This window comes from Balaenoptera ricei, chromosome 13 (genome assembly GCF_028023285.1).
Source record: "Balaenoptera ricei isolate mBalRic1 chromosome 13, mBalRic1.hap2, whole genome shotgun sequence".
NCBI classification, from domain to species: domain Eukaryota; kingdom Metazoa; phylum Chordata; class Mammalia; order Artiodactyla; family Balaenopteridae; genus Balaenoptera; species Balaenoptera ricei.
The window spans coordinates 90,862,443-90,889,904 of NC_082651.1; the positions used below are offsets into that span (position 1 = coordinate 90,862,443).

Consider the following 27,462-nt stretch of genomic DNA (forward strand, 5'->3'; position numbering starts at 1 on the left):
AAGACGGAGACTGAGAATTGACCATTGGATTTATCACGATGGAGGTCATGAACATCATCCACCTCTGACCCCAGCCCACCCAGCTTGCCTCCCCTGCATACCTTAGGGTGCTTTAATGATGCACATGTACACTGCACTCATTTGATCTCTTTAGATAGCTGTGCTCCCACAAAAGAGCTGCACGTCTGCAATCTTGCAGCCTTCCTCACCATGCGTGAGTCACTTATTTAACATAAATGAGCACCTCCTATGTGCCAGGACCAATCGAGATAGGATAAACCTGCTAAGTCAATCGAGCAGTCCTCTGCCCTCATCTTACAGCCTAAGGAGTAAAGCAACACTTACAGAATCTGTTTTCACAAAAGAATGCGATTGAGATGGTAAAATTATGGGAGGTCAGAGGACAGAGAAATTTTCCCTGGGGGTCAAGTTTGAGACCATGGTGGAAGTAGCCTTTGAATCTGGTCTTGAAGGATTAATAGGATTCAGGAGATGGAGTAGAGAGAAAACTATTTTAGACAGAGGGAAATATAAGAGCAAGGGCATGCAGGTGGGACAGCTGGAAAGGTGACACTGAGCTGGAGGGTAGGGTATGGGAAGGAGAAAAAGAAGGTGAGGCTAGAATTTTGGCCGGGACCTACTGAAGAAGGCCTTAAAAATTAGAAGCTGGGCTTTGTTTCTTAGTCAATGGAGAAATCATTAAAGGTTTTTGAGCCATGGAGTGACGCAATGAGAGCTTTGCTGCTTCAGGAAGAGTCATCTGGCCGCATGTGGAAAACCATCCAGGAGAAAGATAATAAGCACCGAAATTAGGGCAGCAGCAGTGGGGGGAGGGGGGAGGGGCGATGTGAGACACCACAGAAGCGGAATCCCCAGGACCTAGCGTTGGAGACTGCAGGGTGCGTGGATTGTAGCTTGGGCTCTGGGCCCTCCCTAGAGACCGTGTAAGCCTCTTCAAGTGCAGTGGCCTAGGCGATTGCTCGTGCTTATCACCTCCACCCCCATCCTCTTCCGAACTGTGAGGTCTCAAGCTCCACCTCGTTAATGAAATGAAGCTTGCTTATCTTTGGGACTCTCTGATTCACACGGTTTCTGCGTTTAAGAAACAAAAGAACTCTGTGGATTTCGGGACTCTCCACTGCACGGTGCCCACTTGAAAGAGGTTAACTGTGGACATATGAGCAATGCCAGCTCTGGCGAGGGCCCATCCAGGTCACCTCCGACCTCCAGTCTCTGATCTGTTGCATCTGATCTGATCAGTTGCATACAGCGTTTTCAGGAATTGTTGAGCAGAAGCAGTTTTCAAAGCCTCGAGAGGGTGGGACTTCCCCGGCAGTCCGGTGGTTAAGCAGTCTGCGCTCCCACTGCAGGGGACAGGCGAGGGTTCGATCCCTGGTCTGGGAACTAAGATCCCCCCACACACAGTGCGGCGCAACCAAAAAACAAATAACTAAAGATTAAAAAAGAAAAGCCTAGAGAGGGTAATCCACAGTGCCCCCCTCACCAGCAGTGCCCCCCTCACCAGCAGTGCCCCCCTCACCAGCAGTGCCCTAGGAAATGCCAAGTGACCAGATGGGGTCCAGGCAGCCTGCCTGCTCCTTTTCCCCAGAAAATCCAGCCACGGGAGCATGGCCTTTGCACCAGAGGGTGGAAACCTTCCCTCTGCCCCGTGATTCTTTTAGCATCAGCTCGAGTGCACTGAGACATGGCAGGTAATGGTGCCCAGGGGCATCATCGCTGAGTTTGATGAGGTTGGAACCCCAGGCTATAGGGGAAGGGCCTGGCCCGCAGCCAGTCCCAGGATCCCAATTCACATGGCAGCGTAGGGGGTGCAGCCTTTGTGGCGAGGCTGGCTTCCTCCTGAATCTGCCCATAAAAGGATAAAAGTGCTGCTATCTAGTCGGCATTGGGTAGCATTGCTGATGATAAATTTTTTTAAAGTGTGGATTTTTTTCTCCCTTTTTGCAAGGATTGTGTGTGTGTGTGTGTGTGTGTGTGTGTGTGTGTATGTGTGCTCTTTCACACAGTTTGCAGCCTGTCTGTATGTGTTAACAGATGGGTTCAGCCTCATCTTTATCTAGTGTTGCAGAAGATAAAACTGAAACTGGATGATATGCTGCCTCTTCTATTTAAGAGAAAAAAAAAAAAAAAAAAAAAGCTCTTTAAGGGAAGCCCTTATGGTAGAAAAGAGTCGTCCAAAATATGGTCTGGCTTTACTCAAAAGGCGAAGCACAGCAGAACCATTTAAAAGTGATTTTTCTCTTTCTCCCTGCCCCCCACCTGACTTCTCCAAAATATATGATCTCTGTGTCAGAAGTAGGCCAAGCTTTAAGGCTATCATGAATTATATATCAAGAGACATCATTACCCAGGAGTCTTGAACAAATGCCCCATGGTTTAGATTTTACAGACATTTTTCCCCCAGTAGCAGCAATTTCTCTTGCTGCATTCTTCCCGAGATGGAAAAAGAAAGTGTTTTACAAAACGCAGGACACGACGTTATGCTAATAAAGGTAATTGTGGAACGGTTGGAAACAACTGCCCTCTGAAGGAAGCTTTTATCCCCCTACGCACTGGCCCTGGCTCCAGGTACTGGGGCGGGCAGTCTGCTTTGGCTTTGTCTTGCCTGATTTCAGCAGCAGTCAGACATCCCAAGAGCCAGGGCTGATGGAGAGGAGAAACAAATCAACTGGGCAGTTCTCTGCCCACCTTTTATGGCAAGGACTTGCCATTTCATCTGAATAGCAAATACGCTCTGTCCACCTATGTATTCTCTAGGATTCAAGCAGGGCTTTGTGAAAATAATTATTTTATCTCAAATTGGGAACATTAACTGGATAAATAAGAAAGGTGGGTGTTTGGTGTTTAGTTTTTTGCCTCCTTATATCTGTCCTGCGAATCGGAAAGTGAGTCCTGAACACAGGCGCCCGGTGCAAGCTGCTCCCTGGATGCGGCATGGGGCAGGGCCTTCCAGACGAGAATACCTATGGCTGCAGGAAGTGATCTCCTCTGCTCTGCGTGCCATGATCTCCTCCCAGTTCATTCTTCTGGGGTGCATATTTTCATATTAGAGTTCCTTGAGAGAAGCCAGCGATCATTCTTCGTATAGGCTTCTCATCTTTTTTTAATCTTTAATAAACCTTTTATTAACTATCTCATTCGTATAACACTTTAGGGATATGGAGCACATCATGTTTTCCCCATTTTAGAGATAAAATAATTGACAGCCAGGATGGAATAGTAAGTATGCTCACACACACAAACACACCACACACAGATATGACATAAGGCATAAACCTGACAACATCACCCCGTCCCTGCCAAATAGTGAAAGGTAAACACTGTGATCCAGCTCCCATTTGGAGGATGGATTCGTTTACGAGGCTTTGCTGGCCGCCTGTGGTCCAGCTCAGCCCCGACCTCCAGGTCCAGTCCAGGCTTCCCTCCCACCTGACCCATCATTTTCTCACAGTCCGGCCATACCCAACTAACATAGCTCCTTACATCAGGAACGCCATCACTCCTGTCCATTTTTATTGCCTTGTGACCTCTGCCCTCCTTCCCCACTCTCCTTCTCATACCCCTCGTTGGCCTGGCTAAGTCCTGTGTGGATTCCAGACGTAGCTCAGACGTTGACCCCTCCATGAAGCCTGAACCGACCAGATCCCCACCACGTGGGTGGAGTTAGATGCCCATCGTTGGTGCTTCCACCTCAGCCTAGGCTTCCCGTTACAGCAACTGCCAAACTGTATTCTAATTGTTGTTTCATGTGTTTATCTTTTCTGGTAGCTCATGAGCTACCAGAAAACACAAGGGAGGTGCCACGCTTTATTCTCAGAATCTTTGTCCCCAAAATGGAAGAAATACAGGAAGCTAGTGATAGGCTGCAGGGTGGGCCTCAGTGGGATCCTTCCTCCTTATTGCTGTCCGTCTGTCTGGACGCACCCCAAACAAGGGTTTGACCCACCAGGTAGGGTTTTATAACTGTCCTGTGTGTCATTCAGGTGTGTGGCTGCATTCAGACCCCAAGATGAGGTCACGATGGCCATCTTACTTATCTCCTCCAGTGACCCAGGCCCTTGACACCGCATCTAGAAATGTTGACCATTTTAGTATGAGAAAAAGTCAAGCTTGCCGTCCAATAATTCTGGAGATTATTAATTATTATTATTATTAATAATAATTATTATAAAACTATAATATATTTATATTATGTATTATTATTAAAATATAATAATTATATATATAAATAATGTGGCAAAATGATTTTGCCATTCCTGAAGAAGTTATCATATTCTTGCTTTCAATATTAGGACTTTATAATGAAAAAGAAAAGAATTTGTTTAAGGCAAGAGCATCAGAATCAAAGGGATTCACTAGCTGCTTGGGCTTCGGCACTTTCTTTACTTCTCTTAGCCTGGGTCCCCTTATCTCCATTGTGGGCAGAATAAGACCCATGTTTCCGGGTCACGGACGTGAAGAATGAACGAGAGATGAGGATGGAAGGGGCCAAGTTCATCCAAGGATAGAGCCAAGTTCTCACCAAGTAGTTACTTTTGAAATGTCTTCCCCTGAAGCTGTCTTACTTCCATCCTGTGGCCCCAGGTCCTACCTGGATTGTATCTAGCTTATTCCTGAGCTCCAAATAAGCTTTAAGGTTCAGAGTTCAGGGACCTGAACACAAAAGACTCACTGAGCCCTCAGAAGACTGCACTCGACTAAGAGTCGGTAAGAAACTCCACAGCAGGCCTGGGCGGTCTGCCTCCTCCCCTGGGCCAGGGGCCCCCATCCCTAAAGTGGAGTAGGCGAGGAGAGGCAGGTGCTCAGGTGGCTTCCAGCTCTGGCATCCTGTGAGTCTAATTTGTAGTTGAGTGAGTTGCCGTCATTCATAGACCAGGAGGGGCAAAATTACCCCCATTATTCTGCTCACAGGTCTGGTGCCAGAGAAGCTGCTGGCTTCCGCTACATCTAGAATTAGCTCTGAACCCTTGGGCTTTTAACTAAAGGGCTTTGTGAGTCAGATGGTTTATGGTCAGGGAGACACGGAGGGAGGTCCTGTCCTGTCATCTACTCCCTGAGAAATGGACTGCCTCTCCCAGTCCAGCGCAGGGCCGGGGGGGGCTGAGAGTCTCACGGGGGGTCTTCCAGGAAAGGCTTGTGGCGAAGCTTCGCCCCACAGCCCTGCTGACTCCAGGCCCCAGAGGCGTGGGGAGAGTCGGTGGGTGGTGTGTCATCGCTTTTTCCTCGTGAGTGTCTGGGCCGTGCCAACCTGGTTCCCCCATGGTTGCCACAGCGCCTGGAGTGTTTCTTAACCAACGCCATTTCCACTTCGGGTGGTTTGTGCTAAATGCATTTGCAGTCCCGAGTGGTACAGGGAGAAAAGGAGTGTCTAAAAAAAAAGCGGTTTCTGAATGTGTGGAAAGCAAGACTGCCTGCTGTGTGTTTTTAACAATTGACTCCGCGGAGAGGGTTTGAAAACCTCACCTTTCAAGATGTTTCAACTCATATTAGAAAGTGACTAATAAATAAATAATTAATTAATAAATAATTAATAATAATTAATAATAAATAAAATTGCTCTTCTGACCACTGCTGCTGTGAGTGCCAGGCTAGTGATTATTTGTCTGACCCGAGTCCCCGGGGCTGGGACTTCACACCATTTCTTCCCATCTCCCTCCCAGAGGAGGTGAAATCCCTCTTATCAGTTTCTTCTGCCTGGAGTCACTGTGAGGGGGAGTGTGCCCACAGTGGAGTGTGGATCTGTTAGAGAGAGTACACTGCGGTTCCAGCTAGACTCATTGCTTTTCCCACAAACCATTATTGAGCACCTACTGTGTGCCAGGCACTGTGTTAGCGCAGGAACTCTGTTGTATCCTTGTGCTGTCGCCCTGCAGCACATATCACAGTGTTCTGCACCCACTGACCGTCCAGGGTTCCTGCGAATTGACCCAAGTTGCCTTTATTTTTCTCCTGGATGCTGATGTGTTCAGGAAACTTGAACGGGCCACCATGTTTCAATATGTTTGGATCAGGGCTTCTCTACCTTGGCACTGCTGACATTTGGGGCAAAATAAGTCTTTGTTGTGGGGCTTCTCCTGTGCATTGTAGGATGTTTAGCAGCACCCCTGGCCTCTACACATGGCATGCTAGTAGCACCACACACACTCCAGTTGTGACAACCAAAAATGTCTGCAGACATTGCCAAATGTGTCCTCATAGCTTTACATTTACCAAAATGCCCTTAGGTCCACTGTCCTACTTTATAAAATGGTGTGTCAGGAAAGCAAGGATTTCTTTGCTCCGCTTTTACAGTTAAGGTCATTGAGGGCCAGGAAGGGAAGATACTTGCCCAAGTCAAACAGTGAGTTGGGGGCACAGCTATGGCTACAGCTTAAATCCCGCATCATCCCAACTCAGTGGCTTCTCATGGATCCATTGAGTGGTGGCTGGTAAATGTTTAATAACTGATTCTCTGGGAAAAACGAAAACAAAACAAACCTGACTAGGAGTGTTTGCCAATTTCCATGGTGTAAACATTCCCACATGGCTGGTTTCTAATTACAAGATCTCACTGCATATGAAGTTGGGAAGTCATGCGTATAATTGTCTCTGGTGAGCTGGTGCCAGCTGGCTCCAGGCTCCCATTGGTTCCATGCGTGCTTCTGTCCAAATATTCGTCTTGCTCTCTTCTGGACCTTGTTCTTCTACCCTTTCCCCCATAAACACACACAATTATTACTAGGAAGTGTGATGGAGGAAACATTAGCCTGGTCAGGGTTTTTGATCACGTCTTTGGAGAAGTATAGAACAGTTAGAGTGGAATTTTCTCCCTCTTCTGTTAAATGAACATCCAGTGTCACAATCTTTCCATCTAAGGAGCTGCAGGAACTCATCAATAGGGTCGCCTGGACAGAATGAACTCTTAGGAGCTAAGTGCTGTTGTTCGGCATCAGACACGTTGAGTGTAAGGTGCTTAGAGGTACAATGTAGTAATGGCCACTGGGCCATGGGATATACCATTCTGGAACCTCAAAGTCGGATCTTGGCTGGCGTTTTAGTCCAGATACGAGCTGTGACTTCTGTAAGCCTCAGTTTCCACAGCTTTGAAAATTTCCTCATCACTGTTGTTGTAAAGAACAAATGAACTATCTTATGTCTGAGTCTCAGATGTCTACTCTCCCACTTGGTTGGTTGGTGGATTGGCTGACTGCCATAATATTGTAAGCTTATCACGACTAAGGACTTAGTTGGTCTTGATTTCTTTCACCTTGGCCATGGTTCAATGCCATTTGCTCCTAGCCATCTTCTCTGTGGTCCAGCATTAGACCTGGGAGAACCTGGGACTGTGGGAAGAACCCTCGGCTGAGTTCTTGTTCCACTTTTGGTAACACCTCATCATATAACCTCAGGAGTACTTCGGTGTGACTTGAGTGTGGGCAGCCTCAGGGGAGGGGTGGGAGTATGCTGTGGCATTTGGATTTGACCTTAGAAGTGGTGGGAAGTGCTTGCAGAGTTTTAAGCAGGGAAGACACATCATCAGATGTGCTTTAGAGAGCTCTTCCTGCAGAGCGTGGGGACAGAGTCCAGGCAGGATGAAGCCAGTTAGGAGGTTGATGTAAGAGTCCAGTCAAAAAGTGATGAAGCAACCCACGGGCACTAAATGTTGAGTGGTGCAGACAGGAAGTGCTATGAGAGTTCAGACAAAAGAGAGATCAGTGTGGACTGGGTATCAGAAGAGTATCAGAGGAGACTTCATGGAGGAGGTGAGGGCGCTGCTGCTTGGATGGATCGTAGAAAGGATGGAGGTATATGAAGGGGTAAGTCTAGGCTGCGGAACAGGGCAAGAAAACACAAAGCTGCGGTAAATCACACTGGGCTTAAATTGAGAGCTTATATGAGGATGGTTCTCAATCAGTATGGACCTGTTTGTGGAGAGACCTGAACACTAGGCTTAGGAATATGGGTTTTGTTAGATATTAGTGGGTCTCACAGAGAAAGTGCATTTTTCTGTAGTCGGTTTCTATGAGGATCTCATCCCAGGCATGTTTCTGTCCGCAGTTCCCACTTTTCTTTTCCCCATCGCAAGGTATAGGGTCCCCAGGACCCTGATGGGGGGGTGTGTGCATTTGCCCCCTGCATCCCTGTGCCACTGGGAAAGGCAGAATCCCTTTGCATCTTGATGATGAATGTTGATCAAATGACTCCTAATTTGCCTCGCAGCAGGGGGCCCAGGAACCGGAGCAGCTGTGCTATTGTCTGAGGATCCCCAGTGTTTGTCTGCCTGGGCCAGAGTGACCCTCGTCTTGTCATCAGTGCAGATAAGCCGGCTCCCAGCTGTCACGACAGGTAGTTCTCAGTCACTCTTCCCCATGATGACTGGGCCCCTCTCCTCTTACTGAGAATAATGGAAGGCGCTTGTTTTCTCCCATCGCTGCTTTGGGAAGGTGTGTCTGGCTCTGTCCTGGAAGGTAAAGGCTGGCTAGCCTTGTCGCGTCCGAGAGAAATGAGATTTGTACTTTCTGTGACGTTTTAGAAACCAGAGTTTGCTGGGACGTGGCATGAGCTAGATATCATTATCTCTGAGGCTCACACGAGGAAACTGAGGCTCAGAGGGGTAAAGTGACTCACCCAAGGTTGCACAGCAGGAATCGGTGGGGTGAGAAGTAGAACCTGCTGCATTTGACCTGGGCTGTCTGCAGGAGGGCCTCCACTTGCACGGTGCTTTTAGCAGAGGCCTGGCTTGTCGGAAAATCACTCTCTCAAAGGGCAGTATATATCACAGGCTAAGCTCTTCCAGAAACACTCCACTGAAGGGCTGTTCTAGACGTTGAGAGCCCTGAGTTCCAAAGACCACTTCATTCATGATACAGGTGGCGGTGAGTGATGTGCCCCGGGTATGAGACAGATTTAGGGTCGGAGCAGAAACGAGCCCAGATCTCCTGCTTCTTGGCCCCCCAGGGCCTCGCCTCCCACCGAGCCTTGTGGCATGAGCAGGGTCTCTAGAACACCCAACACAAGCCACTTAACACCCAGCACAAGCCGATGGCCAGGGGCTGCTGGGAGTTCACAGGTGGTTTGTGGTCCTGGGGTGGTATTTGCCGTGTGAGACCCTTGTGGCTTTGGGGTGCATGAGTGCTGCCACTATTTGCACGAGGTGCTGGAGTGCACCAGGGTCGTTGGGAACTTGGACAACAAACCCCTCCAGCCAGACTCCCTCTCAGGCTGTGCTCAGTGCAGTCTGGCCATGGTACCATTTCTTAGTTACTTACTTCCAGGCAGCATTGACCTTGAACTTCCAATGACAATCATTGACTCTGACAGCCCAGGTCAGTTTTGTCCCACTTATTTAGGGGGCCAGTTGTATTTGCTGAAGTTGAATTGGGTGCCAGGTACTGCACTGGTCACTTTTAATCTTGGGTGATCCAGATGCCTGAAAGGGAGTGATCGTTCCCATTGTAGAGACAGGGCAGCCAAGGCTCCAAGAAGTTACAGCTCACGACTGTTGGGCACGAGACCCCAGGCTCTTTCCACAGCCCCAGCCTCCTACTGACACTTACAAAAGCATCTGATAGACTAGCTTGCTGTCTGACGTCACAAAAAGCATGGGCGCAGGTAAAGTCCGCCATAGCCTGACACCAGCCTATTTCTGCTGTATCTCTGCTGCCTCTTCCTCCCTCCCCAGCCACACTGAGCCGTTCGCTGCCCTCGGGGAAGCTGACTCGTACCAATTCAACCGTCAGTATTTGTCGTCAGTATTTGTCGTTTGTGCGGGGCTTCGAGCCTATTACAATAGCTTGTGGAAATCAGTAAGACGTGGGCCCCTCCTCTTAAGGACCTTTCCATCCAATGGCAGAGATAATGCATGAACATAAATAGCTATGGTACTTTAGAAGCAAAGGCTCGTCTGATCTTCAGAGTAGCCCAGAGAGGCTTGCTGGTGCATATGGCTGTAAGTCTGCATTGAGCGGACTTTGCATCTGAAGATCAGAGAGAAGTAGTGAGGGACTAAAGGTCACACAGCCCAGCCAAGGCCAAGTTCAGCGTACACCGAGGTTTCCTTGACCCACCATAAAGCATTCGTGCTACATCAAGGCGTCCAGGCTTGTGTCACCGGTGATGGTCACGCACGCAAACCTGTCAAGTTGTGCCCTTTTCCCTCCAGAAAAGTGACACTCCTGTAGTTGTGATGGTCCCATCACCCTCATCCTCTGTTGCCCCCTGACAGCCTAGGATTGCCTGAGCCCAGGCTCCGTCACTGTCTGTCTGTAGGCTGCTTCCTGCTCCGTTCTGGGCTTTGCACCCTGGGCCCCTAGCATGAGAGGCCACGTGCTGAGGAAGAGGAAACAGGAGTCAGTTGGGAGAAGTATACTCTAGTCCTGACTTTTCCACCTACTTGCTGGGTGGCGGTGCCCTTACCACCCCCAGGTTTCAGGTGTCCCCCGGATAGCATTCATAATAATATTAATAGTAGTAATAACAATAATCATGACAGCAGTAGTGGGTTGAATAGTGGTCCCCAAAAAGATAAGTCCATGCCCTAACCCCCAACAACCTGTGAATGTGGCCTAATTTGGGAAGAACAAAGGTCTTCCTCATTACCAAAAACTATCACTGGCAAAAACTTCTATGCAAAACAAATAAAGAGGCTGGCTGGCTGTGTTATTGCAGGGTCAGAGCCCTGAGCCCCTTCCGGGGTCTCTGGGCTCCCCAGCGTGGCGAAGCTTCCCTGAGCTGTCAGAAAATCGCAGGACCAGAAGTCCTGGGATGCCCCTGATTAAATAAATGCAGGAAACACCTCTTCAGAGAGTGGACTAATGCCTGTTGCTTTCTTGTTAGCATTTCACTTGTATTGATGTGTGAGTTTGATTCAAGACTGATTTCCTGGTTTCAAAAGAACAGCAGATTCTTTTTCCTCTCGACCAGAGATTCTTAAGAAGGCAGATTCTTAAGAAACAAAAAGCAAGCTTTAAGTGCAGCCTCCATCCTCCCCAGGCCTGTGGGATCAAAGGGGACATCCCTGGCCAGAGGGCTACAGCCCCACACCCTCCGGGGGTTGGGGAGGTCAGTGCCTGCTGGGAATGGAGACAGGCCACCTGTCCCAGCCGTGCGCTGCCCCCCGAGGAAGCGGGGTCTTGCGTCCTGTCAGTGGACGACAGTTTCTCCAGCGGGCTGGGCAGCCCAGCTCACACTGGTTGCCCGTCCCATGACCTTAGGCCACACGAGATGGGGGAGCCATCAGGCCCTCAGGTTTGGGGGACTGGCTGATTATCAGAACAGCTGCACATTCAGGTTCTGGGTGCAAGGGCACAGGGCACCCAGCAGTCATTTCTAAATATATTGCCAAACTAGTCACACCCTTGCTTCCCGAATCATAGCGTGCCCGCTTTATGATCAGCTTGCATAAGGCCTGCCAGCCCAATGGACTTAGAAGACTTTATGGTGAGCAGAGGGAGAGTGAATTGTTGCCAAGGAGTGTTTGGGTGGATTGAAAAGCAGGGGATCATTCAGGAGAGTTTCCCACCGACACAGCGAGACATAAAAGAACCCACCCTGGGACTGTGGGTTATACCAGGATGACCCTATGTCCTCGTGTGCCTGGGACAGGCCTGGGTTATGCCCGTTGTCCCAGCAGCATTATTAATAGACCCTTTTCACTCTCAGAAGTACCCAGGTTTGGAGGATAAATCACGCGGTCACCTTAATTGTATGTAACCGTGTATGTGCACTTAGTATAGTTGGAGTGTGGATAATATATTTAAGTTTAAAGACCTGTAAAAGCACCCATGTGCTTTAACATCTCAAAAGTTGGCTGCGGGTTAGCACCATCAGTCATGGGCAGAGCCTGTCACCATTTCACGGCACATGTGGCTTAGAGGTGACACCATGGGCCAAAATGTCAGACAGCAGTTCAAATCCTTCCTCCTAGCCAACTAGCTTTTTGACCTTTAGGATATTATTTAGCTTGTCTCAACTATAAATTAGGAATAATGTTACGGCCCTCACAGAGTTGATGTTTACTGAGTAACCCATGTAAAGCATCTAGTTCATTTTCTGGTGCATGACAGGCTCCAGCAAATGGTGGCCGCCATGACGATGACCATGGTGATAACGATGATGGTGGCGATGATGTCATGACTATCATTACTGCGGCTCTGGTCTCCCCGGCTGTGAAACGGTGAGGGATGATCCCTGTCCTGCCCTGCTCTCCGGGTCTTTGTGAGGCTGAAGTCACCCAGCATCCCCAGAACCGGGTGGCCCTGGGAGTGTGTGCACTCACCGTTTGAGGTGGGGACTCTTGGCAGAGCCTTGCTAGCCAGCCTGACCAGTGGGTCCCACCCTCTGTGACAGGGGAGCTGGGTTCCCGAAACATCATCCCTTCCACCCACCCTGATGACTCTCCCATCTTGGGCCCTCCCTCCATCCCCTCCCCAGCCCACTCCACTTCCGCCTCCCACGAGGGGTGTGGTGTCAGCACCAAGGCCAGGAAGTCATTTACTGGTGCTGGCTGACACCGGGGGGCTGCCACCCACAAAGGGCTGGGGACCAGAATCCCGGTCCTGCCTGTTCAGCACCTTTCAATCAATATTTCCCCGCCTGGAGAGTTTCCTCCTTTCCTCTGCCTTTGGAATGAAGGTGTTATCTGTTCCTAGTGCCCTTCCTTTATCCCTGTTTCTTTCCACTAATTGACTGTTCTGCATGTCTCTCCCTTTCTTTCCTTTTTTCTTTTTTTTTAATGCAACTGCTTTGAGATGGAGTATTAACCACATAGTGGTTAAGAGCAGGAATTGGAGCCAGACTGCAGGAATTCAAATCTTGGCTCTGCCACTCAAAAGCCAGATCCCTTGGGCAAGTGCCTCAGTTTCCTCATCTGTAAAAGTGGGCAAGAGTAACGCCCATCTATCTAGTGTGGCTGCTGAGAGGTTTCAGGGAGTCACCAGGTGTCCAGCATTAAATGACGCCTGATGTGCCACAGGTCCCTAATGAACAGGAGTCATATTTGTTATCTACAAACCAACCCGTTTGGGAGAGACCTTCAAGATGGTGGAGGAGTGAGACTTGGAGATCACCTTCCTCCCCACAAATACATCAGAAATACATCTACATGTGGAACAACTCCTACAGAACACCTACTGAGTGCTGGCAGAAGAATTCAGACTTCCCAAAAGATATATATATATATAGTTTTCCTTTTTCTCTTTTTGTGAGTGTGAATGTGTATGCTGCTTTGTGTGATTTTGTCTGTATAGCTTTGCTTTTACCATTTGTCCTAGGGTTCTGTCTGTCCCTTTTTTTTTTTTTTTAGTACAGTTTTTAGTGCTTGTTTTCATTGGTGGATTTGTTTTTTGGTTTGGTTGCTCTCTTCTTTCTTTTTTTTTATTACTTTTTAATTTTTTTATTTTTAATAATTTTAAAAAATTTTTTATTTTAACAACTTTAAAATTTTCTTTTCTTTTCTTTCTTTCTTTCATTCGTTCGTTCTTTCTTTTTTTCTCCCTTTTCTTCTGAGCCATGTGGCTGACAGGCTCTTGGTGCTCCGGCCGGGTGTCAGGCCTGTGCCTCTGAGGTGGGAGAGCCGAGTTTAGGACATTGGTCCACCAGAGACCTCCCGGCCCCACGTAATATCAAACGGCAGAAGCTCTCCTGGAGATCTCCATCTCAATGCTACGACCCAGCTCCACTCAATGACCAGCAAGCGACAGTGCTGGACACCCTATGCCAAACAACTAGCAAGACAGGAACACAACCCCACCCATTAGCAGAGAGGCTGCCTAAAATCATAATAAGGTCACAGACACCCCAAAACACACCATGGGACATGGTCCTGCCCACCAGAAAGACAAGATCCAGCTTCATCCACCAGAACACAGGCACCAGTCCCCTCCACCAGGAAGCCTACACAACCCACTGAACCAACCTTAGCCACTGGGGGCAGACACCAAAAACAATGGGAACTACGAACCTGCAGCCTGCAAAAAGGAGACCCCAAACACAGTAAGTTAAGCAAAATGAGAAGACAGAGAAATACACAGCAGATGAAGGAGCAAGGTAAAAACCCACTAGACCAAACAAATGAAGAGGAAATAGGCAGTCTACCTGAAAAAGAGTTCAGAGTAATGATAGTAAAGATGATCCAAAATCTTGGAAATAGAATGGAGAAAATACAAGAAACGTTTAACAAGGACCTAGAAGAACTAAAGAGCAAACAAACAATGATGAACAACACAATAAATGAAATTAAAAGTTCTCTAGAAGGAATCAATAGCAGAAGAACGGATAAGTGACCTGGAAGGTAAAATAGTGGAAATAACTACTGCAGAGCAGAATAAAGAAAAAAGAATGAAAAGAACTGAGGACAGTCTTATAGACCTCTGGAACAACATTAAATGCACCAACATTCGAATTATAAGGGTCCCAGAAGAAGAATAGAAAAAGAAAGGGACTGAGAAAATATCTGAAGAGATTATAGTTGAAAACTTCCCTAATATGGGAAAGGAAATAGTCAATCAAGTCCAGAAAGCACAGAGAGTCCCATACAGGATAAGTCCAAGGAGAAACACGCCAAGACACATATTAATCAAACTATCAAAAATTAAATACAAAGACAAAATATTAAAAGCAGCAAGGGAAAAAAAACAACAAAGAAGGGAATCCCCATAAAGTTAACAGCTGATCTTTCAGCAGAAATTCCACAAGCCAGAAGGGAGTGGCAGGACATATTTAAAGTAATGAAAGGGAAAAACCTACAACCAAGATTACTTCACCCAGCAAGGATCTCATTCAGATTCGACGGAGAAATTAAAACCTTTACAGACAAGCAAAAGCTAAGACAATTCAGCACCACCAAACCAGCTTTACAACAACAGCTAAAGGAAACACAAGAGAAGGAAAAGGCCTACAATAACAAACTCAAAACAATTAAGAAAATGGTAATAGGAACATACATATCGATAACTACCTTAAATGTAAATGGATTAAATGCTCCAACAAAAAGACAAACTACCTGAATGGATACAAAAGAAGACCCATAAATATGCTGTCTACAAAAGACCCATTTCAGACCTAGGGACACATACAGACTGAAAGCGAGGGGATGGAAAAAGATTCCAGGCAAATGGAAATCAGAAGAAAGCTGGAGTAGCAATTCTCATATCAGACAAAATAGACTTAAAAATAAAGACTGTTACAAGAGACAAAGAAGGACACTACATAAAGATTAAGGGATCAATCCAAGAAGAAGATATAACAATTGTAAATATTTATGCACCCAACAGAGGAGCACCTCAATCCATAAGGCAAATGCTAACAGCCATAAAAGGGGAAATCAACAGTAACACAATCAGAGTAGGGGACCTTAACACCCCACTTTCACCAATGGATAGATCATCCAAAATGAAAATAAATAAGGAAACACAAGCTTTAAATGATACATTAAACAAGATGGACTTAATTGATATTTATAGGACATTCCATCCAAAAACAACAGAATACACGTTCTTCTCAAGTGCTCATGGAACATTCTCCAGGATAGATCATATCTTGGGTCACAAATCAAGCTTTGGTAAATTTAAGAAAATTGAAATTGTATCAAGTATCTTTTCTGACCACGACGCTATGAGACTAGATATGAATTACAGGAAAAAATCTGTAAAAAATACAAACACATGGAGGCTAAACAATACACTACTAAATAACCAAGAGATCACTGAAGAAATCAAAGGGGAAATCAAAAAATACCTAGAAACAAATGACAGTGAAAACACAATGACCCAAAACCTATGGGATGCAGCAAAAGCAGTTCTAAGAGGGAAGTTTATAGCAATACAATCCTACCTCAAGAAACAAGAAACATCTCAAATAAACAACCTAACCTTACACCTAAAGCAATTAGAGAAAGAAGAACAAAAAAAACCCAAAGTTAGCAGAAGGAAAGAAATCATAAAGATCAGATCAGAAGTAAATGAAAAAGAAATAAAGGAAATGATAGCAAAGATCAATAAAAGTAAAAGGTGGTTCTTTGAGAAGATAAACAAAATTGATAAACCGTTAGCCAGACTCATCAAGAAAAAAAGAGAAAAGACTCAAATCAATAGAATTAGAAATGAAAAAGGAGAAGTAACAACTGACACTGCAGAAATACAAAGGATCATGAGAGATTATTACAAGCAACTGTATGCAAATAAAATGGACAACCAGGGAGAAATGGACAAATTCTTAGAAAAGCACAACCTTCGGAGACTGAACCAGGAAGAAATAGAAAATATAAACAAACCATTCACAAGCACTGAAATTGAGACTGTGATTAAAAATCTTCCACAAACAAAAGCCCAGGACCAGATGGCCTCACAGGCAAATCCTATCAAACATTTAGAGAAGAGCTAACACCTATCCTTCTCAAACTCTTCCAAAATATAGCAGAGGGGGGAACACTCCCAAACTCATTCTACAAGGTCACCATCACCCTGATACCAAAACCAGACAAAGATGTCTCAAAGAAAACTACAGGCCAATATCACTGATGAACGTAGATGCAAAAATCCTCAACAAAATACTAGCAAACAGAATCCAACAGCACATTAAAAGCATCATACAGGGCTTCCCTGGTGGCGCAGTGGTTGAGAATCTGCCTGCCAATGCAGGGGACACAGGTTCAAGCCCTGGTCTGGGAAGATCCCACATGCCACGGAGCAACTAGGCCCGTGAGCCACAACTACTGAGCCTGCGCATCTGGAGCCTGTGCTCTGCAACAAGAGAGGCCACGACAGTGAGAGGCCCATGCACCGCGATGAAGAGTGGCCCCCGCTTGCCACAACTAGAGAAAGCCCACAGAAACGAAGACCCAACACAGCCAAAAAAATGAATGAATGAATTAATTAAAAAAAAAAAGGGCTCAGTGAGAATCCATTGAGTGAAGGAATTTGGCTTGATTAAAAAAAAAACAACAGGATCATACACCATGATCAAGTGGGTTTATCCCAGGAATGCAAGGATTCTTCAGTATACACAAATCTATCAATGTGATAAACCATATTTACAAATTGAAGGAGAAAAACCATATGATCGTCTCAAAAGATGCAGAAAAAGCTTTCAACAAAATTCAACACCCATGTATGATAAAAACCCTCCAGAAAATAGGCATAGAGGGAACTTACCTCAACATAATAAAGGCCATATATGACAAACCCACAGCCAACATCGTTCTCAATGGTGAAAAACTGAAACCATTTCCTCTAAGATCAGGAACAAGACAAGGTTGTCCACTCTCACCACTATTACTCAACATAGTTTTGGAAGTTCTAGCCACAGCAGTCAGAGAAGAAAAAGAAATAAAAGGAATCTGAATCAGAAAAGAAGAAGTAAAGCTGTCACTGTTTGCAGATGACATGATACTATACATAGAGAATCCTAAAGATGCTACCAGAAAACTACTTAGAGCTAATCAATGAATTTGGTAAAGTAGCAGGATACAAAATTAATGCACAGAAATCTCTAGCGTTCCTATACACTAATGATGAAAAATCTGAAAGTGAAATTAAGAAAACACTCCCATTTACCATTGCAACAAAAAGAATAAAATACCTAGGAATAAACCTACCTAAGGAGACAAAAGACCTGTATGCAGAAAACTATAAGATAGTGATGAAAGAAATTAAAGATGATACAAACAGATGGTGAGATATACCATGTTCTTGGATTGGAAGAATCAACATTGTGAAAATGACTATACTACCCAAAGCAATCTACAGATTCAATGCAATCCCTATCAAACTACCAGTGGCATTTTTCACAGAACTAGAACAAAAAATTTCACATTTGTATGGAAACACAAAAGACCCCGAATAGCCAAAGCAATCTTGAGAAAGAAAAACAGCTGGAGGAATCAGGCTACCAGACTTCAGATTATACTACAAAGCTACAGTAATTAAGACAATATGGTACTGGCACAAAAACAGAAATATAGATCAATGGAACAGGTTAGAAAGCCCAGAGATAAACCCACGCCCATATGGCCACCTTATTTTTGATAAAGGAGGCAAGACTATACAATGGCGGAAAGACAGCCTCTTCAATAAGTGGTGCTGGGAAAACTGGACAGCTACATGTGAAAGAATGAAATTATAACACTCCCTGACACCATACACAAAAATAAACTAAAATGGATTAAAGACCTAAATGTAAGGCCAGACACTGTCAAACTCTTAGAGGAGAACATAGGCAGAACAGTCTATGACATAAATCACAGCAAGATCCTTTCTGACCCACCTCCTAGAGAAATGGAAATAAAAACAAAAATAAACAAATTGTACCTAATGAAACTTAAAAGCTTTTGCACAGCAAAGGAAACCATAAACAAGACCAAAAGACAACCCTCAGAATGGGGGAAAATATTTGCAAGTGAAGCAACTGACAGAGGATTAATCTCCAAAATTTACAAGCAACTCATGCAGCTCAATATCAAAAAAACAAACAATCCAATCCAAAAATGGGCAGAAGACCTAAATAGACATTTCTCCAAAGAAGATATACAGATTGCGAACAAACACATGAAAGGATGCTCAACATCACTAATCATTAGAGAAATGCAAATCAAAACTACAGTGAGGTATCACCTCACACCAGTCAGAATGGCCATCATCAAAAAATCTACAAACAATAAATGATGGAGAAGGTGTGGAGAAAAGGGAACCCTCTTGCACTATTGGTGGGAGTGTAAATTGATACAGCCACTATGGAGAACAGTATGGAGGTTCCTTAAAAAAACTAAAAATAGAACTACCATACAAGCCAGCAATCCCACTACTAGGCATATACCCTGAGAAAACCATAATTCAAAAAGAGTCATGTACCACAATGTTCATTGCAGCTCTATTTACAATAGCCAGGACATGGAAGCAACCTAAGTGTCCATTGACAGATGAATGGGTAAAGAAGATGTGTCACATATATACAATGGAATATTACTCAGCCATAAAAAGAAACGAAATTGAGTTATTTGTAGTGAGGTGGATGGACCTAGAGTCTGTCATACAGAGTGAAGTAAGTCAGAAAGAGAAAAACAAACACCGTATGCTAACACAGATATATGGAATCTAAAAACAAAAAAAAAAAGATGGTTCCGAAGAGCCTAGGGGCAGGACAGGAATAAAGATGCAGACGTAGAGAATGGACTTGAGGACACGGGGAGGGGGAAGGGTAAGCTGGGACGAAGTGAGAGAGTAGCATGGACATATATACCCTACCAAATGTAAAATAGCTAGCTAGTGGGAAGCAGCTGCATAGCACTAGGAAATCAGCTCGGTGCTTTGTGACCACCTAGAGGGGTGGGATAGTGAGGGTGGGAGGGAGACGCAAGAGGGAGGAGATATGGGGATGTATGTATATGTATAGCTGATTCACTTTGTTGTGAAACAGAAACTAACACACCATTGTAAAGCAATTATACTCTAATAAAGATATTAAAAAACAAACAAACAAACAAAAAACCTACCCGTTTGTCATTCTTCTCGTTGGCCAGGGCTCCTGGTGCCTGTGCGAGAGCCCGTAATGAGGTTCCCTGACTCGGGATAGGCTCCGCTGCTGGTTAACTTGGGGCTTGAACAAGCAGGCTCCCACCCGGGCTTTAGATTCCGTGTCTGCTCAGCCTGGAGGGCAGGGGGTGGTCTTCCAGGCCCTCCAGGCCCCTCACCATCCGTATGCATCGCCTTCTCTCAGTTTGCCCCCTGCCCAGCCCTGTCACTTCCAGAACCATGCAAAAGCGGAAGACACACAGCTTTTGTCAGCCCCTCCCGTGAATGGGGGCGTGGGGGGGGGGGGGGGGTAAGGGGAGCACAGGAGGTAGCGAAAAGGTCACAGGTCACTGGACTGGAGGTCAGGAGATGCCTGTTCTAGTTTCGGTTCTGTTGTGTGACCCGGGAGAAGTCATTTTATGTCTCTAGATTTCAGCTTCCCCATTTTTTTTTTTTTTTAAGATAGTAGTCATCTTTTCTTTTTTTTTAAATTTATTTATTTTATTTATTTATTTTTGGCTGTGTTGGGTCTTCGTTTCTGTGCAAGGGCTTTCTCTAGTTGTGGCAAGCGGGGGCCACTCTTCATCGCGGTGCGCGGGCCTCTCACTATCGCGGCCTCTCTTGTTGCGGAGCACAGGCTCCAGACGCGCAGGCTCAGTAGTTGTGGCTCACGGGCCCAGTTGTTCCGCGGTATGTGGGATCTTCCCAGACCAGGGCTTGAACCCGTGTCCCCTGCATTGGCAGGCGGATTCTCAACCACTGCGCCACCAGGGAAGCCTTTCCCCATTTTTAAAATGTGCTAATGACCCCATGCTTTGTCTTGTCTCTTAAAATGACCAAAGAAGACAAGATACTGAAAAGTGTTTCGCAGGCTGCCAGATGTGCCGAAGTGCCACCTCCTGACGGTCTCAGGTGGTGTCAGTCTCCTTCACGGAGCAGAGTGACGCTGGCAGCAGCTCTGGTCTTTCGTAACCACTGGCGACGGAAGCGGACTTGTGGATGTTGTGTGAGGTTGGGCTGCTGGTGGGGACCTAGACGGGGGTTGTAAGTGTCTTTCCCTGCTCGATCTCTGTCCTCCCTGAGGGACCTCTGGCCTGTGAGTGACTCAGACAGGAAACCACCAGCCATCTCTTCAAAAAGCTTGGAATCCTCTCAAAGATAGGCTTACTTTTTATTGCTCTGTGTTTATTTGGATGGTGGGGGAGTAGTTTAGAGAGTCAAGGACAGATCCCTGGAGCGAGCTCCTCCACAGTAGGGTCTCCGTGATTGAATCAGTAAGATGGGAGGAGGTGGGACCTGGTGAGGGCTGGGTTAGGAGCCAAGGTATCTAAATGCTGGTCCGTGGACCAGAGCCAATTGGTGACATAAAACTCTCCAGAAGCTTGGCCTCTACTCCAGGTTGGGATGGTACTTTTTTCTTTTTAGCTTCTCCAGTTGCACAACCAGTTTGGGGAACCACTGGAGTGGGTGGAATTGGTATCTGAGGGTTTGCCTGTTAGGGGGCTCTGTGTTCCCTGCCCACCTTCTAGTACCCATCGGGAAACTGTAGAGTATTATTAGTATTGGTATTACAGTGTGATTAGATTATTATTAGGGTTGTCTACTTGTGTGGTTGTTCAACTCACCAGGTGACTGCCAGCCTTCAGGATGCACATTGGGAGTTGGGGAACTTTTGTAGTGTCTATAATGAAGTAGAGTGGACAAAATGGTAGGGAAAGATTCTGGAAGTATCTTACTAGAGTCATGGTCTGGAGGAGACTCAGCGTTCTGCTGGCCTGACCCTCTTAGTTTTGCGGTAGAAGAGAAAGCGGGATTCTTCCTGGCCCACTGGGGGAATCAAGTCCTAATCAGATACACTGAAAATGAGTTATAATTTTGAGAGCATTTGAGAAGGAAAGCGGTGGGGATGGGATAGCGCCCCTGAGGCCTGATCACCTCGAAAGCTTTTCTTGTTTCCAGGTCCTTTTATGACTCATCTGGCCTCAACTACAGCCGAGAGGTGAGAGAGGTGGTCTCACCTGGGGATTCTTCTTTAGAAATTCACCTTCTCCAGTGTCTGCACTCGGGTGCCCCTGGGAGACAGCACCTGTGGCAGGCACCCTCTTCCTCAGACTGTGCTCTGATGGGAATTCACAGGCACAACCCCAAGTTCAGAGGAAACAAAACTCCTCTCCACCACTACCACTGTGACCTGGTTTCCCAAAATGCAGCGCTCAGAAATCACTTTCTCATCAGGCTAAAGTTGCTGTGTTTTCTCTATCATTTCCTTCCCTTCCCCCCAACTTCCTGTTTTCTCTTCCTCTTTCTCCATCCCCACCCCATCTCTCCAGCCCTGTCCCAGAACAGGAACAGAGGCCCAGCGTTGATGATCACGATTTCCTGACGGGCCCTCTGGTTGCCCAGAGCCAGGGCCAGCCTGGCTTCTCTGGGGCACATGAGCCCTGGCCGGCAGCATGCAGGAAGCCGGGGCCTTTAGAGCCTCCTCTCTGAATGAGAATCTAACGAGAATAACTCTTCACGTCCTTGCAACATTAACAGCTGCCAAAGAACTTTCTCCTGCCTTCCAGCTAACACACTGGAAAAATAAGACAACTCCTAGCGTCTTGGCCTAATAGCTCTAGTCTGGTTTAGATGGACAAAACATCGATTTGGGAGTTAGATATGAGTTCATGCCTGCACCGAATTTTCACCATGAGTTCTGCACCGAATTTTCTTTACGACTCTTCAGGGCATTCTAGTTCTCTCTAGCTCGGTTCCCTAACCCTTTGGAAAAATGGAGTTCCTGGTACCTTTAGCAGAATTTTTGAGGACAAATTAGGAAAATGCAAGATTCACCGGATGTGCTTGTTAGACATTATTTGCTTAACAAATGTGAGATCCCTTCTTTGGTTTTGGTTTTTGGCCTCAAGGAGTGGCTGTTCAAATGTTCGGTGTTCAGAAAAATCACATAATAAAACAACAAGGTCCTACTGTGTAGCACAGGGAACTATATTCAGTATCCTGTAATAAACCATAATGGAAAAGAATCTGAAAAAGAACATATATGTGTGTGTGTATATGTATAACTGAATCACTTTGCTGTACACCAGAAAGTAATACAACGTTGTAAATCAACTAGACTTTAATAAAAATAAAAAAAAGAAAAATCACATAATAAATGATACTCATGGGAGGAAAATCCATGTCTGTTCCTGTGTTTTTCTGAAACATGGAGAGAGAGACAGACAGACAGAAAGAGACAGAGAGATAGAAACATGGAGAGAGAGACAGACAGACAGAAAGAGACAGAGAGATAGAGACAGAGACAGAGAGAGACCAGGAGACCTAGAGGCTGGGTGCACATACATCTATCATTAAAAGACCAAGTCTACCCACTGCTGTGCCCACAGGTCCCACTATTCCATAACAATATTTTTCTAATGAGAAAAAGGGAGAACCCTCCCAACCTCATGCCTGAGGTGGACTCTTTTACTCAGTGAGCTCCCAGGGGTAAAACAACAAAAACAGCAATGTGGAAAAAAGTGCCACCTCTCGTTTTGAAAATCCATTAAATAAAAGAAAAGACTTCTATTCAGGGTCAGTGACCACTTGTTTGAGAAGTCAGCCCGATCATGTGGCTGCTTTTTTAAAAAATTCCAGAGACCAGAGAGTCAGAGACACATTCTAATCTGGAATCTCATCCCGAGCGGCTAAACCCTTGAATGAAGTTCTTTTCTTCTCTGAGCCTCAGTTTCCTCAACTACAGAAGCATTAGACAAGGTTATTGCATTTCTTCTGGCCCTAGTAATCTGTGATTCTGGGACTCTCTCTGCTCTCCTTAAAAGAATGTATTATGACGAGAGGAGAAGAGGAAACGGCCTCTCCTAGTAACATGACTTGCATTCCCTTTCTGCAGGTTATCACTCACCAAGGACAGAGAAAGCACAGGACTCTCGGGGACCATATCCCTGATTTAGGGAGCCAGACTTGTCTTGGCCAAACAGCTCATCTGGTTCGTTCCATCAGCCTGGATTGGTGAATCTGAGTCACAAGGGAGATCTCCAGGTAAGAATCAACTGTCTTTGCTTATAGCCAGCAGCACGGTGATGACCAACATTGTAGTGCAGAGAATCTGCGATATGCAGGCTTACAGGATACCTGGAAGTATTGAGGATGGTCCTTCCACCAGATTTGTCATCTCTGATTGGAAGCCATGCTTCCTAACACCACATACATGTACAAGGAAAAAAAAAAAAAAAAAAAAACAAGGACATAATGAAGAATTGATGTGCACTTCAAAGTAGCTGTAATTTTGAAGTGCTTAAATGTCCCTGGGTTCTATAACTGCATTCTGAGTGGGAGCCGTCGCTATCTTGAGTCTTTTTAGTGTTTAGGCAGGAAACAGAGTTGCTTGGAACTACATGCAGGGGGAGAGCAGATTAGAGCTGTTGCTGGAGGTCGCTTTGTCCCTGCGGAATGCACTTGAGGGCTTCTTTCTTGCCATCCAGATTGAGACCAGCAGGGAGAGAAGTAGCCCACCTGGCATGGAATTTAGGTCTCATGCCGGAAGTCTGGCTGGCATCTCACTTGCTATAACATTTTTAGAGGTAAATGCAGCTGAATTTAGAGGTAAATTCGGCACTGCGGTGCACCAGCCTCAGATCACCACTCCCCTTTGCCCTCTTCCCTCACCGCCAGCACGTTGGTTTTCTCCCTCTTTCACCTTCTCCCAGTTATGGGCACTTTTCTTCTTATCTGGAAGGAGAGGGCCACACCTAATTGAACTTCATCATTGAACTTGGACCTGACACGGGCTGACATCCCTCTCCAGTGACTCAAGGTCTGCTGATTTCAGCTCCTTGGACTTGGTTGTATTAGCACATCTCCTTTAAGCTGGCCCAGGGCACCCACACATCCAAGGTCAGGAGTCACGAAGGAAGTGACAGTACACTGAGATAATCTCACACCTGTTACTCTTTCAGTGGTTGCTGCTGTTACCTTCTGCTGTCCTCTCCTAAAGCTCTTCTTTTGCATTTAGATATCCTGATTTTCCTTCAAAACTAAAACCAGAAGCATTTCATAAAGCTGAGAAGGTAAGACCAGGTGATTTCTCAGGTATTTTCCAATTCTGAATTCCTGGGATTATTTTATCCCAGACTTGGTCCTTATACCAGATTCTCATTCTTGAGGGGAACAGATTTATCTTGTGCTCCCTTCCTTTCTTCCTCTTATGGTTTCTTTCCCCAGAGGGGTCCCTGAGCTATAGCATACTTCAGAGGAAGGAGAAGAGCTTTTGAAATTAGACAGACCTGACTTCAAATCTCAGTTCTGCTATTTATTGGTTGAGTGATTTTGCGTAGATCGTTGTAAACTCCTGAGCTTCTGTTTCCCCATCCGTAAGATGGGGACAGTCCTCCCTGTGTGGTAAGCTTGTGGTGAGGCTCAAAAGAGACGATAATGCGTTAGCATAGTTTCTTGCTTATAGTAAACCTCAAAAAATGTCAGCTTAATCAGAGGTATTTCAGTACAGCTTTGAGCCCTCATTGGGTTGCATTTGAACCTGTGCCTAAAGTCTAGGGACAGATCTTGTCTACACACACAGTTAAGGAAGGTAAGAGCTGTTAATCTTGATTTCAGAGTTCCTCTTCAATAGCGGCCTGCCCTCACCTCGCCTTGGCCAGATCGCCCTCTGTGGTTCGGCCATTTGAAGGTTTGCCCTGTTACATCCAACCTCAGGTCTCACCACCCTCCCGGCCTGTTGAGTCCATCCTTTGTCCCATTGGATAGTAGCTGAAAACTAACTCACCCCCAGCAGCTTATTCACTTCAAACCAGCATACTTCCAAGACCCAAAGGAATGTCCTCACAGTTGGAGTCAGCTGATTCGGGAGCAGGTGTCCTGGCCCCTCAGTGAGACAGTTAAGTTTCAAGCACGTGTTCGTCCAGGCCCACAGCACTGGCTTTCTTCCTTGACTGTGGACTGTTAGCTCTTGTGGGGCATTCATTTATCCAGCCATCCATGCATTCCACAAATATGTATGGAGCATGTCCTACGCAGCCAGGGGTATTCTTGGTGTTAGGGATCCGCACAAAACAAAAAACAAACAAAATTTCTGTTCTCTTCAAGCTTGCATTCTAGCGGGGTCAGGGGAGTGTCAATAAATAAATAAGCATATATTATACCAGGTAGTATTAAGTGTTATGGAAAAAATAAAGCGTAAATAATGATAATAAAGCCAAGTCAGAGAGAGAGAGAGGAAGTTGGGGGAACAGGCATTGCTGTTTTAGGCAGGATACCAGGGAAGGCCCCCCTGATTAGGTGTCATTGGAGCAGGACCCGAACAAAGTGAGGGAGGGAGGCTTGAAGGGAAAAGGGAACAAAGGCTGTCGGGTGGGGATGTGCTTGGGCTTCAAGGAACTGCAAGTGGCCAATAGGATTGGAACAGAAGGAACGAGGGACAATGGAAGGAGGTGAGGACAGAGAGGCGTGGTGCAGGCCTCATGAGCCACCGTGAAGACTTGGGCTTTTATGTTCTGTTTGGCTTCTCCAGAGAATCCTGTACCCTTCCTCCCTCTTCCCCAGAGAGTCTCAAAGGCTTCATCCCTAAAACATCCTGAAATAGAAATAAAGATGGATGTTCTTGCCCAGTAGAGTGTTTGCCATTCATTCCAAAACCCGTACTGGATACTACATACTGACACTCTGGAGGTAAATGAGACTTGGCTTCCCCGTCCTAGGAGCCCATGGCCCGGCACTGGTTCAAGGCTGCTTGGAGAAGATGCATCGATAAATCAGGTCCTAGTGAGCAGTTGTCCTAATTTGGTCATCGTGGTACCAATTTGCTAGAGTAGGAATTTCCCCTGGGACCTCCCACAGGTCACTGGCACCAATTCTCTTGGAATTCATCCACCTAGACTATTGCCAAGTCTGGCCTTCTGGGTAGAGGGAGGACCAATCCATTCAGCAAACATGTGAGTGCCTGTTCTGTGTCAGCGCCAGTGCTAGACACCGGGGAAAAGGATGCTGAGATTCAGCTCCTGCCCTCAAGTTGTTTATGGTTTCACTAGGAGGCCTGCTAGTGACGAGACAGCACCCCAGTTATCAGTGTTCTGATCAGAGCGGGTGTGAGGGACCAAGAGGTGGGGCGCTTGAGGTAGTGAGCTCCCCGTCCTTGGGAGCATGTGAGCAGAGTGAGGGGCAGAGCCGGGGAAGCTTCCTGGGGACACGTTGTCTCCACTCCGTCCTAGAGATGAGGGGTGGTCTGCTAGGTGAATATCGGGGAGGGTGAGAAACTTCAGGGAAGGTCTCCAGGTAGAGGAGAAGCATACACGGGGGCTGCCTCTTGGAGGGACTGTGGCACTGTCACTCGCTGTGGCTGTGCAGGTGAGGTGATGAGGTGAGGTGAGTCTGAGAGAGAGGGACTCACTCGGAGACAAAAGCTGGGAGGATTAACCCGGGACCTTGAATGTCGAGCTGAGAGGGTTGAGTCCACTCTGAGGACAGCTCAGAGCTGGTAACAGAGCTTTAAGCAAAGATGGATGGCCTGATAAAGTTGCAGTCTTACAAAGCAAAGGGCTGAATTTTATTTGACCCCCTGTTCTCTAAAGTGCATATTTTATATCTACTCCTTGTAATATTACAACAGTTTCCTCAGCTGTAAAATGGGTTCATACAGATCAGCCGAATGGGAGGTTGTGAGGGTAGATACATGGCCTTTCCACCCCCAGGGCCCTGGGGAGTGGTAAGTGCTGACAGCCCTTCACGTGCATCTTGTTGCACAAATTGCTGGTGAATGGTTAGAACAGGAGCCTTTTTTCTGATGAGAGAAAGTGGCTGGCAACAGTCCATGCTATTCTAGTAGAAATGATGGCATTTAGATCTTGATCTGTTTTTTTCTGGTCAGAAAACAAATACCCATTTCTGAAACCCTCTCTCTGTTGAACACTAAAATAAGAGTGTTCTCTTTAAAAATGTGCAC

At 46.2% G+C, this 27,462-nt stretch overlaps 1 protein-coding gene across 2 annotated transcripts in view; it reads left to right on the forward strand.

Annotated features, from left to right (window-relative positions):
* Window positions 1-27,462, forward strand: part of CYRIA (CYFIP related Rac1 interactor A) — a 108,509-nt gene that overhangs the window by 26,072 nt on the left and 54,975 nt on the right. For both annotated transcript variants that reach the window (XM_059942177.1, XM_059942178.1), the window contains exon 2: window positions 23,401-23,549. The gene's annotated coding sequence lies outside the window, so the exon portion shown is untranslated. The remainder of the gene's footprint in view (window positions 1-23,400; window positions 23,550-27,462) is intronic.